General features: G+C 30.8%; 1 long non-coding RNA gene and 2 pseudogenes across 3 annotated transcripts; 1 reads left to right on the top strand and 2 right to left on the bottom strand.

The window, feature by feature from the left end:
- The first annotated feature begins 17,090 nt into the window (after nucleotides 1-17,090).
- Nucleotides 17,091-20,266, top strand: LOC149260529 (AUGMIN subunit 5 pseudogene; annotated as a pseudogene). The gene is made up of 2 exons (XR_016248288.1): nucleotides 17,091-18,131; nucleotides 20,132-20,266. The product of XR_016248288.1 is annotated as an AUGMIN subunit 5 pseudogene (transcript).
- LOC149260530 (uncharacterized) lies at nucleotides 18,352-19,378 on the bottom strand. Its single transcript, XR_016248289.1, has 2 exons — nucleotides 19,145-19,378; nucleotides 18,352-18,473 (listed from the first exon to the last, which is right to left on the bottom strand). It is a non-coding gene; the product is annotated as an uncharacterized LOC149260530 (long non-coding RNA).
- On the bottom strand, nucleotides 19,482-20,401 carry LOC149260531 (protein DETOXIFICATION 27 pseudogene; annotated as a pseudogene). The gene is made up of 3 exons (XR_016267055.1): nucleotides 19,854-20,401; nucleotides 19,668-19,754; nucleotides 19,482-19,575 (listed from the first exon to the last, which is right to left on the bottom strand). The product of XR_016267055.1 is annotated as a protein DETOXIFICATION 27 pseudogene (transcript).
- Nucleotides 20,402-20,572: the final 171 nt, after the last annotated feature.

Below are 20,572 nucleotides of genomic sequence, written 5' to 3' on the forward strand. Positions count from 1 at the left end.
AATCTGCCACGAAAAGAACCAAGGAGAAAAAATTGTTGCACCTAAACAATGAGTACAGGTAGTCTCTACCGGAACTCCCCCCATGTCAGTTTCATTTCCATAATAATTCTTTTGACAAGGACTAGACTAGGTCCATGTAGGGCTTATCTAGCCACACCAAGTCCTGCCTAGGATTTCACAGACCACATAGGTACAACTAGGAATTCCACTCACCAACTAGCTCAATATTTTTTTTGGCAGTGTCCTGCCTCCCTCAACATCATCCTATCTGAGGTATCAAACTTTCAATTTCCTCTCTTGGAACTCCTCCAACAAAGCTCCAAGTCACTAGGTGCCTCAAACTCTTTCCCTATCACTCTTGGCTCCCTTTTCCCTAACTAAAATGATTTATCTCTAAAAAGAATAGTAATAATCTTCTAACTATCTGGTAAATGAAACTCTCATTTAACATATTTTCCCTTCATAATTTCCATAACTGATCATAACTAATTTTATTAATAAAAATTAGAATAAAAATAAACATATGTATTTATTACAAAATCATAATCATATGAGGCTTTCAATATGAGGCATAGTATGCCAAATCATTTTTAATAAAAACAAATAAAAGTATTTTCATTTCAACCAGAAATATTACAACAATGTACACAAAAATAATATATTTGTGATAAAGTTAGTTTCTATTAATATTTATATTTAAATCTAAACATTATCCTCATTTACTTTAAGAATTAATTGAAAGTCTCAATATTTTTACCAATATCTTCTTATAATAATTATATTATTGTTTTACTTTATTGTTTTATTTTATTTTCAACTCTTTACATTCTTTTGCTCTATTATTTATAATTTTTCTATATTTGTTTCATTGTTTTTATGTGTATATTTTTTAATACTATTCTTTTTATATTATTATTACCATTTATTTTTCTCTTCTTTTAATTTCATTATAAATACTAATTATCATTGCTCCATTTTAAAAATTCTCTAGTACTCCGCATGCTAAGGCGGTTTTAAAACCTATAGTTACTTGCATGATTTTTAACAAGTAATCCATTATATTTTAGAAATATATAGAAGCACACAAATATTTATTTCTACTATTCACAATTTATCAAACAAAATCAAATATATAAATTTACCATCAAGTAATAACAAAAGAAGATGTAATTTTAATAACAATTTATTCTTATTATTATTAAAAAATTTAATTTTAAAACCATTTTATTTTTGTACAAATGTGCATTATATAGTTTAATAGAAAAGAGATATATAATTTTTTTATGTTTAACTACAAATTGTCACATACCATTTTTAAAATAAAAGTAAAACATTCTCTAAATAATAATGTTATATATAATAAAAAAAATGAATATACATGTTTGTTTAGTTTTAATTAAAAGTGTTATAAGAAATACTATTTTCAATATGGTTGCTTGCGATAGATATGTAATGACACTTATACTTTTTAAAATAACAATATTTCCTATATGAAGAAACAAAAATGAACATATATATTTGATTAGTTTCAACTAAAAATATTATAAAAATTATTATTCTTAATACTAATTCAATTGGTTGTTGATATTACAACTCAAGATGGAGAAGATGTGGTAAAAACACCTCACTCTCACAATTAACAATAAATAAAATATTTGAACCCATGATGTGTATGTGCAGATTAGTCCCCACCAGGTCACTGGTTCAAATTTCACGAGGAGGGGTTGAGGATAAGCGCCGCCTTTGGGGAAATTAAACTATCGCAAGGGGTCTCCGAGGTGGACTTAGCTTCCAATAATCAAATTTCATGGGGAGGGATTGAGGATACAAGCCACTTTTGGGGAAATTAAACTATCACAAGGGGTCTCCGAGGTTGAGTTAGCTTCACATAATCGTAGTGATAATATCCCGTTGGTGGGAATATCATTATTCCATCCAACTTTGGGGCTTTACTCTTGCTATTAACCATAAATAAAATGTTTTGATATCCATATGAAGTAGCATAGTTTTCTACTATCCAAATTTAAAGAGAAATAAAATAATTAAAAGTAAAAAATTCTTATATTGTCACTTTTAAATGTACCTTTTAAAATTATTTCAATTTACAACTTAAATAGATTATTTGAATATTGATATTAGCTAATTTGTTGCAATGTAAACTTCTTATATATGTATATAGAGAGAGATAGAAAGACAAAAATGAAGAATATTATTGTAATATTAATGATAATAAGATATTAGAGAAGTATTTACAAGAGGGAGATATGTAATTCATTCAATATTCTTTTTCTGTAAATAACATTTTATTAATTCATAAGAAAGTCATATCGTGAGGAGCTTAACATCAAAGCACTTCTGAGTTCATTCCTACTAGAATTTTTTGTGAGATGGTAATGACAAAAAGACACTAATAGTAACATCAAAAAACTTAAGGACCATAGACTAATTGCCAGAGTAACAATAAAAACCCAAGGACCAAAAAACAACCCACAATTGTCTTTAATCAAGTATATTTCCTGAAGTCTGGTCATCTAGATCATGACCACATGGAAAACAAAAGGCTTTGTGGATATGTGACTCCATATGAGCCATCCTACCTTCAAAGTTTTCCAACCTCTCCTGGAGTTGCTTCAATTCTCGCTGAAGAGAGACCAATTGATCCATCATATGCCACTGATTGTGTTGGAGGCCATTTGTAAAGGAAATGACCTCATTGTGATCATCATGATGGCCGTAGACCAACTTCTTCATGTATCTATGCTTCTAAAGGATCAAAGTTTGGAGGTAGGTCCACTCATCTAGGTGAGGTGGCTAGCTTATTCTACCTCTTTCCCATCAATTTGTTGCTCTACATGATGTGCTATCCATTTTCCATGAGGACTAATGCCTATCCTGACCTATCCTCGTTGGTGTTGCAAGGTGATCCAGTTAGCCATCGGGCACAACCCATGCAAAAAGTTCAATCTAGAGACATAATTGCGAGGAAGGATGAATTTACAAAAGGCCTAAGACACCACATCTGCTGACCAACCTACTCCCCACTTGAATGGCCAAACTTAAAAAATCCCAGTCGTTCTAAGACAACCACCTCTCATCCTCTAATTTGTGTTGACATAATAACCCCTCTACTTAGTACTATTCCACCAATATAAATGCTACAAACCCACACTGCTACATGCCTCCCTACTCAACAAGATATTCCCACACCACTCCATAGAGTGAAATTCAAAAAGCTCCCAACCTACTTTCACACCAACCCTCTAAAGAAAATTGAATAAAGAGAGAAATGGAAAGCAAAGCACTTGGGCTTCCACCATCCTTTATTTCCACCCCAGCCAAACCCTAAAACACTCCAAACACTGCTACAAAGACCTTATCAAGCAAATGTTGAACCAAAATGAAGGTTAAATAAGAAACTATTACCTGCTCAAAAGAAAGAGGGAAAATATTGATGGTCGACATGATGGTAGCATTGCCTACTGTGCAACCCACTTGCCTCGACACCATAGATTCTCCCACAACTAGAATCACCTGAAGTGAATGAATGTCCCAAATAATTATTCCTAGAACCATCTGCTTCACAAAATTACCAACATTTATCCTTGAATTCCTTCTCAACTTCGAACTTGTATAATGGAGGGGAGGGTATGGCTATGATAGATAGCCAACCTATGCTCCAAAGAAGAGAATCCCCACCAATGTCTCACTACCAATTCCCTAAAACTAACTTGCAAGTCCTATAATTGACCAAGTAAACCAAATATCCCGTGTTAATTCTTGAAACTTCTTATCCTACTTGTTGACAATAGCTTCTCTGACACACCTCCACATTCAATTTCTGTGTGGGAGGGGAGTAAATGCTCCCTCTTGATCCCCTATCCTTTCATTCATCACCCCTACAGGGGACAGAGCTAAATAATGTTAACGTACGTTTTAAAATATATTAATAAGAAAAAGACATTTTAATGTGCAAAATGTGGTCCATAAATAAAATATTTCAATGTCCATGTTATTTCAATCTCAAATATATATAATATATCATTTAAAAAAATAATGAATATATTATATAAAGTAATTGAAAAAAAATATCTTATAGTTAAAACATTTCAATTAGTCTTATTATTATACATTTTCAATTGTCTTTAGTATAATTATTTAGTGAATTTTATCTTAAATTCAATAAATATTATTGCAACTACAAATTGAAGTTGTGTAGTTTACAAAATCCAATTTATCTATGCATTAAACAATACAATTTAAAATTATAAAGAGAAATAAAATAATTAAAAGTAAAAAATTATGATATTGTCACTTTTAAATGTACCTTTTAAAATTATTTCAATTTACAACTTAAATAGATTATTTGAATATTGATATTAGCTAATTTGTTGCAATGTAAACTTCTTCTATATGTATATAGAGAGAGATACAAAACCAAAAATGAAGAATATTACTGTAATATTAATGATAATAAGATATTAGAGAAGAAGCATTTACAAGAGGGAGATATGTAATTCATTCAATATTTTTTTGTTTGTAAAATAACATTTTATTAATTCATAAGAAATTTACATCGTGAGGAGCTTAACTTCAGAACACTTCTCGGTTTATTCCTACTAGACTTGTTTGCGAGATGGTAATGACAAAAAGACACTAATAGTAACATCAAAAAACTTAAGGGCCATAGACTAATTGCTAGAGTAACAATAAAAACCCAAGGACCATAAAACAACCCACAATCATCTTTAATCAAGTATATTGCCTGAAGTCTGGTCATCCAGACCATGAACACATGGAAAACAAAAGGCTTTGTGGATATGTGCCTCCATATGAACCATCCTACCTTCAAAGTTGTCCAACCTCTCCTGGAGTTGCTTCAATTCTCGTCGAAGAGAGACCAATTGAGCCATCATATGCCACTGATTGTGTTGAAGGCCATTCATAAAGGAAATGACCTCGATGTGATCATCATGATGGCCACAAGCCAACTTCTTCATGTATCAATGCTTCTAAAGAATCAAAGGTTGGAGGTAGGTCCACTTGTCCAGGTGAGGTGGCTACTACTACTCTACCTCTTTCCCATCAACTTGTTGCTCTACACAATGTGCTACCCCTTTTCCACGAGGACTAATGCCTCTCCTGACCTATCCTCATTGGTGTTGCAACTTGCTCCAGTTGGCCATCGGGCACAACCCATGCAAAAAGTTCAATCTAGAGACATGATTATGAGGAAGGATGAATTTCCAAAAGGCCTAAGACACCTCATCGACTAACCAACCTACTCCCCACTCGAATGGCCAAACTTAAAAAATCCCAGTCATTCTAAGACAACCACCTTTCTTCCTCTAATTTGTGTTTAGATAACAAACCCTCTATTTAGTACTATTCCACCAATATAAATGTTACAAACCCATACTCCTACATGCTTCCCTACTAAACACGATATTTCCACACCACTCCATAGAGTGATATTCTGGGAGCTCCCAACCTGCCTTCACACCAACGCTCTAAAGAAAATTGAATAAAGAGAGAAATTGAAAGCAAAACACTTGGGCTTCCACCATCCTTTATTTCCACCCCAATCGAACCCTAGAACGCTCCAAACAGTGCTACAAAGACCTTATCAAGCAAATGTTGAACCAAAATGAAGATTAAATAAGAAATTATTACCTGCTCCAAAGAAAGAGGGAAAATATCGATGGTCGACATGATGGTAGCATTGCCTACTACGCAACCCACTTTCCTCAACACCATAGATTCTCCCACAACTAGAATTGCCTAAAGTGAATGAATGGCCCAAATAATTATTCCTAGAACCATCTACTTGACAAAATTACCAACATTTATCCTTCAATTCTTTCTCAACTTCGAACTTGTAGAATGGAGGGCAAGGTATGGCTATGAGAGATAGCCAAATTATGCTCCAAAGAAGAGAATCCCCACCAATGTCTCACTACCAATTCCCTGAAACTAACTTGCAAGTCCTATAATCGACCAAGTAAACCAAATAACCCGTGTTAATTCGAAACTTCGTATCCTACGTGTCAACAATAGCTTCTTTGACACACCTCCACATTCAATTCCTATGTCGGAGGGGAGTAAATGCTCCCTCTTGAACTCCCATCCCTTCATTCATCACCCCTATGGGGGACAAAGCTAAATAATTTTAACGTAGGTTTTAAAATATATTAATAAGAAAAATACATTTTAATGTAAAAAATGTGGTCCATAAATAAAATATTTCAATGTCCATGTTATTTCAAACTCAAATATATATAATATATCATTTAAAAAAATAATGAATATATTATATAAAGTAATTGAAAAAAAAAAAATCTTATAGTTAAAACATTTCAGTTAGTCTTATTATTATACATTTTCAATTATCTTTGGTGTATTTATTAAATGAATTTTATCTTAAATTCAAATAAATATTATTTGCAACTACAAATTGAAGTTGTGTAGTTTACAAAATCCAATTTATCTTTGCATTAAACAATACAATTTAAAATTATATATATATATATATATATATATATATATATATATACAATTTTAAATTACATAATTACATATATATATATGGGGGAAAGAACTTCACCTCTCTTAACCTAAGTGTTAGAATGAGATTATTAAAACAATATTCATAGGAAGGAAACCATTATTATAGTTTAGTATGTCGCTAGTGTGAATTTGAACTTGAATGCAGAAGATAACATCCAATTTCGCCCAACCATCAAATATAACCCCAATTCACACACACACACATGTCCATATTAATCACAAAAGATAATCTCAATTCACTCACACACACACACACACATATATATCCATTTTAGTCACAGATCTATCATGTACCAAGAGGCATCAAGTCCCTTGACGTGTAAATTATTTTTCATGTTTTAGACTCTAAAAGAGATTTTCCCCTGAAGAGATTTAATCCCTCTTAACATTTGGATAATCCATGATTAAAATTGATCTATAATGGTCAATAATATTATAGTACATTAGTAATTTATGACAATAGAGCTCTCATGAAATTAGTTTATATTGTCAATAATTGTTGTGATGCAAAACAACATTGTTTTTTTTAGATATTAGATAACACAATGTAGAGACAACACACAAAGTACCAGCTCTATATATTTATTTTTGTTCTTACTAAAATGTATGTTTTTTTTCATTTATCAATATTCTAGTTTTACTTTCAAATATTAAATATAGAAGAAATTTCACATTTCCCTTCAATTAAACCATAAACCTTTTAACCATATTACTCTTTTAATACAATATTACTAAAATAGATGGTAACAATAAATAAAACTCACAATGCAACGGTACAATTGATACATCATTACGAAAATAAAACCCAAAATTTATCTGAGATTCACATCCGCTGGTGATTAATAAAAAAAAGGAGAAAATAAGATACGACTTAAAGAAAACTTAAAATTCAAGTCAACTTTATCAATAAGCAAGTACGTTTTATAGTTGGCTAATACCTTTACTAACCATTTTACCCAACTTGAATATAATGAAAGTTGAAACTATAAACAATAATCACCAATATACGGAAAGGAATAGCACCATTATACTTATAAATACAACGTAATAATGCATTAAAGGTAATCGTAAACAATGACAGGACTGTAATTTTTGAAAGAACTGTTACATGGAAACTTTATTAAGTCAGAAAAATTCATCACAAAAATTTCTAAACTTTTAGATTATGTCCTTACTTGAAATTCCACAAAATAACCCTTTTAAATATACATATTTAAAAACTTTCCATTTACCAAACAGTATTGCCTAAATTGAATTCGGGTCAACTTTGCATGGCTGCCCTCAATTTTCATTATCAATATTTTGAAATCTTTTTATAACATTGTTTAATTTTGTAACATTGTTTAATTTTGGGTTATTTTTTTTTAATTTTTAAATTAAGATTGGCATTAGATAATTATATTATTTATTATTTTTTTCTTTTTTGGAGTGTAAAAAGTGGAGGAATATGTTAGCAATACACTTTTTACTAGTAAGATTTAGATTGGTAAATTGGGGCATGAAACACTCCAAAAACATTATGGGACATCAAACAATTTTTTTTGGAGTAAAAATTTGCACATTGAGACTTTTCTAACAGCATAAGGATCGTGTCAATCGGAGTCCATATGCAAAATTTATGTCACTTAGAAGTTGATCTTTTTGCTTTCACCACCATAATTTAAGAAGATGCCAAGTTAGCCCCCATTATTCTTAAAAAAAAAGAAGTAGCTACTCTATTATGATGAAGAAGACTCTAGAATAGTCTATATTGCCACTATAGTTAAGACTTGAGATAGTCAAACCTAACCACTAGTAGGCTCTTAGGCAGTGTAATAACCGAGTCAATAAGAGGACAAGGGGTTTCATTCTTTCTAGTGCGTTTGTTCCATATTTGAGTAAAAATAGCTAAGCCAAATAGGAGATAGAGCACACAAAGAGGATTTGAGCATTATAGTAACCCACATACCACAAGCCATAATTCCATGCAGAGAAAGAGAATAAGACAACCTCACATTCCAATTGAGTTTTTCTCCTAAATAAATTTCTCAAAAATTTCTCATGCCATACCATGAGTCAAATATATTTGGGAGATTTTATTTCACCATTTTCTATTTTCTACACAATTTTAATTTGCATAAATACTTTATTAACAATAATTTACAAATCTACAGATATAAAAAAATATATATATATAAGTGTATAATTTTATATTCTTAAAAATAATTTTATAAAAAATATTATAACAAACTATCCCATAAAACATTCACAACAATTTATAAATTAAATTATAACCTGATTATATAACAAATAATAAAAAAAAACAATATATAACAAATAATAATAAAAACAAATATTAAAATTTTGAAAATTTTAATTACATCTCTATTATATATATTTTTTAATTAAATAAACTTTCAAAAAATAATAAAAGTCATGTTATTTACTCACACGAAAGTGTTCAATATGATTTTTAACAGTAATCTTAAGCGATTATGGCTTATATTACTTATTTCATCCTTTTAAAATTATAATATACTAACTATCCCCATGATTATGTTTAAATAAATTATTTATATATACCATGTTTATATGGAGTATTTAATTTTTTAAATTAAAAATAAAATATTTTATTTATCCATTTATCTAAGTCCTATATTTACTCCTCGTTTCTCTCTTAAATATTTTTTCCAAATAAATAATTTGCTTGAATTACTTTAATAATAATTTTTCCTCTTACACATTATTATTTCTTTATTTCAAGCATATGGTTCTTTTATTATTTTTTCTATGGGTGTTGTTTTAATTTTTATTTATATTTTAAATACATTATATAATTAATAGTTTTTTAAAATAAATTTTTATTATTTTTGCTATATGTGTTGTTTTAATTTTTATTTATATTTTAAATACATTAAAATGTTGTTGTGTATATATAATTAATAGTTTTTTTAAATAATTTTTATTTTTAAATTTATTTAAAAAAATAATATATTTAATTGATAACCTGGGTTTCAAGTAGATTACAAGTTTGAAGATTTATAATACAAGGTATTATGAAAACATCTCTTTCAAATAAAATTCTAATTTTATTGATCGGAAAACAATACAAAGGAGACACGGTTAGTTCTCATGGTTTCCCTGGTTGAAAATATAATGTGTTTTTATATGAATCCACAATCTATTCTCATGGAAATATGTCATTTTGAGATGAAAGTATTACACACTTTTCAACCAAAATCTTGATTTGACTGCAAGTAAGTAGAAATATATATACTACTCTACCTCTCTTTATCAAACTTATGGTTTTTCTTGTTATCATGGATTCAAAAACGTGTTCACTTCTCTGTATTCATTTCATCATTTTATTAATATTTTTTATAAATGAGGAACTTATGATTTTTCTGGTTATCGTGGATTCAGAAACATGTTCACTTCTCTTTATTCACTTCATCATTTTATTAATATTTTCCCCATATATATATGAGATATTATTTTTATAAATTAAATAAGTTATTTAAATTTAATATCAACAAGAAAAATCATGTTATTAATGTATGTCATATTTTTTAAAATTATATAAAGATCAAATTAGGAAATTATCATCTAATTGATTCATTTCTATAATAAAAATCAAGTTTCAACCTACATTAATACATTAATAAGCATATAACCAAATAGTTTATAAACCATTTTACATAAATAATAAATCATTTTGCCATCATAATTAAATACATAATAATTATTATATAAATAATAATGAAATACATCCCAATAATATTTATATAATTTCACATTCAAAATTTTAATTATTCAGATATGGTCAATTTTAAATTTAAATAACTCACAATATTAAAAAATTAAATAATGAATTAGATTACTTTTTAACAATAATCCATGATTTGAAACACTTTTTAATAACACTAAATCTTCAATCACCCATTATAAAAAACGAAAATTAAAATAACATTAATGAGTTCTTAGAAATTAAAAAAACAAACATGAATTCAACATTGGAACAAACGAAATTTAAAAGAACATCGATGGATTCACGAGTGGAACAAATAACCCATTTCCCAATGAGATAAACAATAATGTTGTTGAAACACAACTAATTTTCAAATGAGATCACACTATTAAATAAAAATAAAAATATTAAGAAAATTAAACAATAAATCATATTATTTTTATCGGGTAGATTATGCGACCTCTGACACCTATGTCCTCAATAGTATTACAAAATTTGAGACTTATGAGCCTAAATATGACCATAAACATCTGTCTTTATCCCTCAATCTTGTTATGCACACCACTGACATGCAAGAAAGCAATGAAAGCAAAAGACACATTTGCTTCGATAGAAGTAATGTCAATCTTTTCTTAAGGAATTTAGAAAGGGATTTAGGCTCCTTGACTTATAATAACAATATTAATCAGATTTATTACCATTTCACTATTGTTTCCACTACCATTAGCAAGTTCTCTAATGAGACTTAGTATAAGCAAAAAAATAGAACTTCCAAAGATACCAAAGACTATAAAATTGTGAGGAATGTGATGAAACATGATTTTAATGAAATCATTAAGCTTAAGAATATAAGTATATACAAATCTCTCTTCAAGAGGAAGAATAGGCCATATATTAATAAGAGACAAGAGCATCTTCTCCACTTTTCTAAAGTTGTGCCTAGAAAGTTTTGGCGGAATGTGCTTGTTTATAAAATTAAAGATAATCATTCTATCCCCCTATAAATTTGGGAAAACTGTCTTAAGAAGTTGTATAACTCTCCAGACACCATGGGCACCATCTTAAACACTCCTACTAAGGATGATATATTTTCCCTAGAAGACGTTGATTCTGGGATTAATAAGCTCACTAATGGGAAAGCTAAAGATATTGAAGGATAGTAAGATGAGATCTTTAAAATGGAAAAATCTATTCTCATTCCTCGTCTCCACAAACTTCTCAATTTGGCTGCACAACATAGCTTCCCTAAGATTTAGATGCAAAGCCTTATTGTGCCTATCCTTAAAAATGGTGACAAAAATGTTCCCTCTAACTACATGACAATTATGATTAGCCACATCCTATCCAAGATATGTGGGGTCATTTTGGAAAAGAAGCTTAGCCTTTGGCTTGAAAACCATGGTAAAAGAGCTAAAGGGCAAGCTGGTTTTAGGAGACATCACCTGACTATTGACCATCTTGTCACTCTCACGATCATTGCAGAGGAATGCCGCAATAGTAAAGATGGTCTCTTTCATTATTTTGTGGACTTTAGAAAATCTTTAGACACTATTCCTCGAGATAATCTTTGGGAGAGACTTGAAGAAATCATGATTTCTCCTTAATTGAGGATTGTTGTGATCTGCCTCTACGATATTATCATTACCAAGTTTAAGACCAATGAAGGGTGGTCTAAAGATATTAAATGCAATATTAGGGTTAAGCAAGGGTGTCCCCTATCCCCTACCCTTTTTGGAATTTACATCAATAAGCTTGATGAGTGTCTAGAAATTGCAGGTTACAAGGGCTCCAAGCTTGGTGGTGTAATCATTATTCTTGTCATTTATGCCGATGATATCATTCTTCTTGCAAAAAGCCATGATGGCCTAGACAAGAATCTTAAGACTCTTCATGTCTACTACTCCAAGATGGGTATGACAGTTAATACCAACAAGACTAAAGTCATCATCATTAAATCAAAAAAAGCCACCCATGGTAGTTTTGCCTATGAAAACCATTGTTTACAATAGGTTTCTTCTTACAAATATTTGGGTATTGAATTTCGTCATTAGCTCAAATGGAATTATAACATCGAGAAAAGGCTTATTGGAGGCTGGAAAGCTTATTATGAGCTTGAAAAAAATTGTAAGTTAGTCAATATTTTCATTTGGAGTAAAAAAATGGTTCCTCTTTGAGAATCTCATTACCCCTGTTGTCTTATACAGATGTGAATTTTTGGGTTGCAGTATATCCAGAGAGTCGTGGAGAAATATTGAGATTATTCAAAAGCAATTCATAACCTACAAGCTAAATATCAAAGGAAATACTACCTATCCTATCCTCTTGATCGAATTTGTCTTGTCCCCCAATGAAAGTATGGCTATATTCGGATAGCTGACATATAAGGAGATGCTTTACGACATGGAATCCAGGAGGCTCCCAAAAATTGCTTCTAACTTTAGTCAAAACCCCTACCTTTCCCTCAAGTGCAGGTGGCACAAGGATGCCCAGTCTTGGCTCAATCATTGGGGGATTAAGGAGGAGTTCATCATGGGAAGCAAAGATAGTGTCAAAGATACTATTACCTCCAATTTTAGGGACAAGTTGGTGGATGATAAGGAGATGGAGGGTAAAAGGAAGCTAAGATGCTATAAGGAGGTGATCAACCCCACCCTTGATAACTATAATTGTCTCTTTGTGTTAACCAACACTAAGAAAAAAATGAACATCAATAGGATAAGAACTAATTCTCATGAGCTTCGAAATGAAACTAGACGATGGTCTACTCCAAACGCTCCTTGGGGAAAAGAATGAACATCGCTAGGATAAGAACTAATTCTCGTGAGCTTCGAAATGAAACTAAACGGTGGTCTACTCCGACGGCTCCTTGGGGTGATAGAATCTGTCAGATTTTCTATACTAAGAAGGTGGAAGATGAAAAACACTTCATTTTAAACTGCCCAACTCTTATTCTCTTACTCACATCCACTCTCAATTCACTAACATATGCTACACTTCCAATCTTCTTGACTTATTAAGCCAACCCAACTATAGTGATCTTATAGCACTTATTTCTCTTATTTTTTAATCAAAGAAACAAGATTTTGAAGAATCAAATTAGATTATTTTTCTTTTCTTGAACTCTGATAGACGACATTGGTCTTAATAGACATTAATCATCATCATCATAAACAACTTTCAATAACTTTAAAACACTAGATATTTTATCATCAAATATAAATGAATAAAATTAATAATTAAATAAAAATTTATAGTTTTACTATCTAAACAAATAACCATTTTTCCAATCAAATCAATAACAATTATAAAGAAAACATTCCAAAATAAATTAAATAAAACAACTAGTTCACCATTCATAAAATATCAGTAACCTGGCCGAAACAAATTTCAACAATAATAAAATCCATAGAATTCACTATTTTTTAATAAACTAAACCAAAGCTTAAAGATTAACAATAAATATCACCTCTCAACCCTAACTTGAATTTTCAAAACATAAGCTCTTTTAGAGAAATTCATTTATTCCCCACACTATCAGAATGAAATCATAATCAATATTACCAAAGCTGACGGAATAAAAGTGGTTGTAAATCTAGCAAAGGGCCGGCTGAATTAGTTTTAGATCTGAATTATTTGCATCGTTGTAAAGTGCTCTATAATTGTTTCATGGCCTCACCAAAACAGCTTTTATGAGCGGGTAGACGTGCAACATAGAATTTGACTTTGTCAAGTGGTCGTGCACCTCCGTAAACAGCATTCGTTTGCTTTCGACGAAAATCACGTATTTAGACCTTCTTTGGAAAACGCACATGGATCTGCCAAATACATTTAAATTTCTTCCTGATTTGATTTTACTGTGAGTTATTTTTATTCTGATTTTTTGGAGTTTTTTGAAATCACAAATTTGATGGATAATCTCTGTACAATTTAAGTGTCTTAGAAGTTTTTGAAAATATTAAATCTATATATACTCTCAAAAAACTAGTTTATATAAAATAATTATATGTACTGTAAAAACATATGAAATAGTCTATATTACTCTAAAATTAAGATTTACTGTTTTGTTATATGATATGGATTATCTTAAATTTATTTTAAAAATGTAAGTTCAATTTATAATATTTATAAATTTGATATTATAATCTTCGGTTGTGGATTTAAATAATAATATTAATTTTAATTTAATAATTATAAATGGTAAAAGAAATACTATATTCGAATTCAAGCTTCTGTGATCCATAACATGTTAATTTATGAAGATTTTTTGAAAAAAATCACATTTCCAATATTTGGTGGATGTTTTTAGAACCAGCTAATGTGGTTCATCTTCAGGGACATTGTTAAATAAAAATTTCCATCTCTAGTTAGAAACATGACTTAGGTTTATCTTTTGTTTTGTAAATTAAAAGATGAATGCCTCGGATTGTAAACACTCATAAATCACAGCTCTGAATTTATTACTTAAATAAAATGTGCTTTTTTTGGGAGTATTAATTTATATAATTGTGATACTTTTGTAATTTTTTATTTTTATTTTAATAAATCTTTTAATTAAATTAATATTTTTTTTATTAAATTTTTGTTTTTAAATTTGTTATTGGTGTGATTACATTATAGTTATGTTTATGAATAACACTTAAATAGGGTTAGAAATTGAATTAGTGACTTAACATTTAAGAGTAATTTAACAATACATTTGATTAGGTCTATCCAATACCCCATAAACATTTACATTATAAATTATTTTATAATAAAAACATATTTAATATATATTACAAAAGAGGTTTTGATATATGATATTTATTAAAAAATATATGAGTAATAAAAGAATATTGTAATATCTACTATAAATAAATTTTTTTAATATTCATCTTCAATAAAATTTGGATGAAATTTATATAAAATAATTAAATGTTAAAAGAAAGTTAGATAGATATGTACTTTTTACATCTCAATATAAAAGATATGAAATGTACTCATTGTTGAAGAGAGTTGTGATGTGTGTTTCCATATGAATTGTATGTATGTATATCTTTAAAGTCTAATTGAAAGTGAAACAAACGTTAGAACGGAAAGATTTGCATAACATGTTATTGAGTATAATATATATTTTTATGTCTTTTGCATGGAGTTCAGAAGTGTTGTGTATATATTTATATACTAGTATAGGTTCAATTTAAGTATGGATTTAGTAGGTTCAATTTAAGTATGGATTTAGCATGAGTCTAGAGAGATCAATTTTGTTAAGGGCAAACGTTTTTTAGAATGCAAAATTAAAAAAAAAAATGCATCTCTCAGCCTTATAGATCCCAGTGAATTATTAGCGGTTCTCTCTCTTTACATAACTTAAACTTGTAAGTCCAAAAAAACTTTGTTGGATTTAAAAAAAAATTAATAAAATAAAAACCTCGAAAATGACCAAATTGTAAAATGGTAGAATTAATTAAAGAGTTTTAACCATAGAAACTTATTTTATCCAATTATTTTTTATGGTAAATACATAATTCTTTCTAAAACAATATATAATATATACATAGTTCACATTAAAATATTCTACAAGACATTTTATCTATGACTACATTCTTCACATTAAAATGAGTTTTTCCAATTATTTTTTTATAGTATACATCAATATTACTTAATCATGTATATCACAATATTTTATTGATGACAAACATTAATTTTTTTTATTATTATAAATATTTTTAAATGTTAATAGAAATTTTATATTAACAAATGAATTATACCTGGCTTTCTTATTATTTCTATTAAGAAGTATTCAATGTTTGTTAATTTATTTTTCAACTTTCAATTATTTTTTTCCCTTGGAGATTGAATATTTTACTATATGCCACATTAAACTATTTTTCTTTTACCATTTTTTCCCCTTTTTTCAAGTTAATATGAAATTATATATTTTATCTATGCCTAAAAGTTAGTAAAATATTTTTACCACATTAAGTTTTGATGTTGGGATTATTTATATTTTATAATACTTTTAATTAAACTAAACATTCATATTCATTTTATTTTTTTGTTATAGGCAATTTTTTTCTATTTAGAAAATAGATTATTTATATTTAAAAAGAGACACCTATAAACTCTATATTGAACACTTAAGTAACCACACATAGCACTCCTATTGGATTGTATAATATACCTCTCCATACAATATATAAAACATTTCAATGTATATGTTTGAAACATTTACATAATGTAGAAGATATCTCTTTATATTCTAATTGCGCACACATATTTATTGTTAATATATATCCATCTTAAATTCAAATTATAAACTTATAATAATAAAATTCTTATTAATCTATAATAAATCCAAAATTAAAATAAATATATATTATATATCCGGTATAAACATAACACAAATACCCAACCCAAATCGTTTCATAATGCTCCGATTATTTTTTCATTTTTAATTAATTGGGATCTTTCCTCGCATCTTGCAGCGCTATCGTGTTAAAATGGTGAGAGCTTCACCTCTTTAATCCTAATGCTACGTCTTGATGACGTACTTTAGAGAGTTGTCTAACACAATTTTCTGTTCACCTTTGTTCCAATCTTTCTCAATGTTCTCATCGTGGAATTAAAGAATATATATATATAATTTAAAATATAATATATAAAATATTATGTATTTTAAAATTAAAAATAGATATGACAAATATTTACGTCGTAAGGCGTTTCCCTCTGAAATCAACTCCCTTAAACGCCTTTCTGTCTTAATGTTAACCGTCAGATCTATTGTTAGACGATTCAACCATTATCTGCCATCCAATTATCCGCCCGTATGTCTACCCACTTGGTCTGTCGTGCACACACAAATAGCCAGTTTGTTACAGAGGAGGGCCGGGGCAAATGCCTTTGCACAGGATTTATCGACGCAGTGGCAGGGAAAAGCACGAAGCCAGGGTTTGAGATACGATGAAGAAAATTCCGATCCGGCCGATGGATTGAAGGTTTGAGTCCATGGGACTCTCAACTTTCTCATCTCACCCCAGCAGCCATCGCAGCTGCAATTGGACACAGAGCAATTCTCTTGGTTTAGGGTTTCCAGCTTTGACTAGGTCTTCAATTCGGGACAGTTTGGTACCAAATCTAGGCGGAACCGACATTTTTACATCCGGGGTCGAGCTTCACTGCCTTACCAAGCAGGCATGATCGAATTTCCGAGGGCATTTGCAGTAAATTGAGCTCACTTTCGACCAGTTTTATCCAAAGATTGTAGTGTTTAAGCTATGCAGACTCTAGGCGGTTCCGTTCCTCAGCCGGAGGCTATATTGGAATGGTTACAGCAGGAAATGGGGTACGGACCGCATGGCCAATATTTATCTTCCAACAAACCCCTACCATCGCCGGAAAATCTGAAGAAAATATGCAGGGGAAATATGTTACCCGTTTGGAATTTCCTATTGCAGAGAGTAAGGTCCGAGAAAACAGTGGAGAAAATTAAGAGAAACATTCTCGTGCACGACAGCCCTAGCATCGCAGTCGGTCTCCAAGAAGGAGCCGAGGCAGCAGCAAAAAACTTAAATGTGAAGGAGGAGGAAGTTAAAGGCAAAAGCAGGAAGAGATATGACGAAAGAAGCAAAGGAAAGGTGGCCGAGGTTGCCAAAGCTAAAGAGCCTCTGGAAAAAGGACACGCTTCTGAAGCCTATGAGACCTGAGAGAGGGCTCTGAGAGAACGAGGTGCAACTGAGAAAGAGGTAGAAAGACTACGCCACGTCCTTTAGCGGCAGAGGAAGGAATTGAAGGGACAGATGCTTGAAGCTTCCAGGGAAGAAGCTGAACGCAAAAGAATGCTCGATGAGAAATCAAATTATAGGTACAGATTTAAAATTTATTGTGTTGTTGATTCATTTCTAAAATCAGACTAGGTTTCGTTACCTTGTTCTATGAGAACATTACATTATTCAAGTTAGTTTCTTGGTTAATTTCTGTCACTTCTGAAAAGTCTCTGTATCAAATTAGTTTTGTGGATCTTGCAGCTTGTTTACATTAAGCTATTCTGTTAAATACTAGGAATATCCTGGTTTCGAATATGCTAATTAATGCGATATGTTCAGAAGGGCCTTGACACTATGATCTTTTTAAGCTCCAATGAAGTAGTAACAGCCAATGTTGATCCACGCAACATAAGATTGCCACCCTGATCCAACAGCTACCCCTGAAAACCGTTTCAAACCAGAAATGCACATTCAGTCTTAACCTCTAATTTACTTGCTATTGGTCCATATCATTAAATATTCCAAATCTCATATATTAATTTTAACCTGATCATTTAAATGATCAGAAGTTTGCATCTGTTTTTGTTTTTTATTTTAGTTTTTCCCCTTCTGAGCTTAATAGATGCAGGATTAATTTTTTTCCAGGTCTAAGATTAATAGATCCCAGATTAAATTTATCTTTGTTAATAGATTTGATGGCATACTTTTACATCAATGCACCAAAAGAATGGAGCTTCTTTCGGATGTAAGAGATTTTCAACTTTTCATTGAGTTTGACAGAGTTCTGTCCGATCAGTTTTATTCTCACAACTTTTAATTTTTTAAGTATTCAGAAGTTTGCATTTGATTTATTTGATCCCTTTCTGAACTTAAACCTTTGGTGATGAAACGGTTCTTTATTAGGAACTATAATGACATCCAGGCATGTTTACATTATTGCACCAAACAGAATAAGTGTGGTCTTAAATGGAAGAGATTTCAACTTTTCATTAAGTTGGATATAAATAAATTCTAGTAGATCAATTTTAACCTCAAATCTCACATATCAATTTTAATCTCCTACTCTGAAAATTTGGCAAAGTGGAGTCAACGAGAAAAGCAAGTGCATTGCCTGAAAGTACTGGCTGAACACTGTTGAAGAGAATAGTAAACGCCAGCAAAATCGCCATTCTAGAAACCGTGTCTCTGATGACAGAACTGCTTGTGAACAACAGAGCAAAATCATGGCGGAATACCACAATGAGAACCCAAAATACAACACCTATTGCACTTGATGTAGTTGCAGAGACAATTATTGAAAATTTGGCTCCCCTGCCATTTCCAGCTCCTAGCTCATTGGCAATCCTCACTCTGCAAGAATCAACTTCAAATTACACCTAAGTCTAAATTAAATAGATAATACTATAACAGACAAAAAGAAACCCATTCAAATTCTTAAAAAAAGGACATTAGGTGCCATCCAAAATAATAGTACACTGAGCATACCCAACTACAACAAAGAATCCAAGGGGTATCATCATCTCCCAGCCATTGATGTTCATGCTGAAAGGAACGAAGTTCAAGTCTCAAAATATTAGAATGTGAATTTAATTACCATGCATCATTCTAATAAGAAACAGAGAACCAGGTTTTACCAGATAGAAAGGGAATCCACTGCAACTTGAGGATTTGTTAGTTTCCCTGTGAGGAGGACCAGCACCCTGTAATACCAATTCTCTAAACTGAAGATAAAACAAATAATGTGAGCTCCTTTTTCGCTGAAATTAGAATCAATCAAATAGGAATCCTTTCAAGAGTGAGTTGTGGTGTGTTCAACTAACCATAGCATCACACCAGATGCGACGGAGAGCTTGAGAAAAGGCCACAAGTCTCTGAATGCTTTTCTGGAAAGCCCAGTCCACGTATGGGGACAACCTCCACAAGTAACATAAAGAAATTGACCAATTGCAGGCACCCACCACGCTAAATCCAATGTAATGGCTGCTCCCACAAGTCCCATTTCCAATTTAACGATAAAAAGCCAGGTTAGGACAATATGAAGCACCAATGAAGGTACAGAAAGCCAGGCAATGACCATGTTTTTCAACTGTGACTACAGGTATCTCTGAATCGGAAACATAAATACAAATGCAAAGTGCTGAGGAATGAACCAGATTGAAACTGATCCGGATAGTTCAGCAATATCATCTGGCTGACCCATCAACTTGAGAAGGGGGGTGGCAAATATATAAATTGGTAGGAGGAGGACTGCAACAACAAAAAGCACAATCCAAGAGCGTTGCATATATACTCCTAGCATGTGGTATTGCTTAGCTCCGTAAGCTTGACCGCACAGAGTTTCCAGGGCACTGCCCATGCCTAACTGCCATTAAAACACAAGTTGAAACTACATCAGCAATAGGGGCCATGATGGCATAGCTGATTTACTTGCGTTTAATGTCAAAGTGATCACTTTCAAATTTTGACCTTCAAACTGTTAGAATTGGATACAGTCCGGAGTCGCTATATTAAATTTCCTTGTGCGGATTAGAATTTGAAG

The sequence above is a fragment of the Pinus tabuliformis genome, chromosome 6 (genome assembly GCF_031772625.1).
Source record: "Pinus tabuliformis cultivar Carrire ecotype Pingquan chromosome 6, CPIR1, whole genome shotgun sequence".
NCBI classification, from domain to species: Eukaryota; Viridiplantae; Streptophyta; class Pinopsida; order Pinales; family Pinaceae; genus Pinus; species Pinus tabuliformis.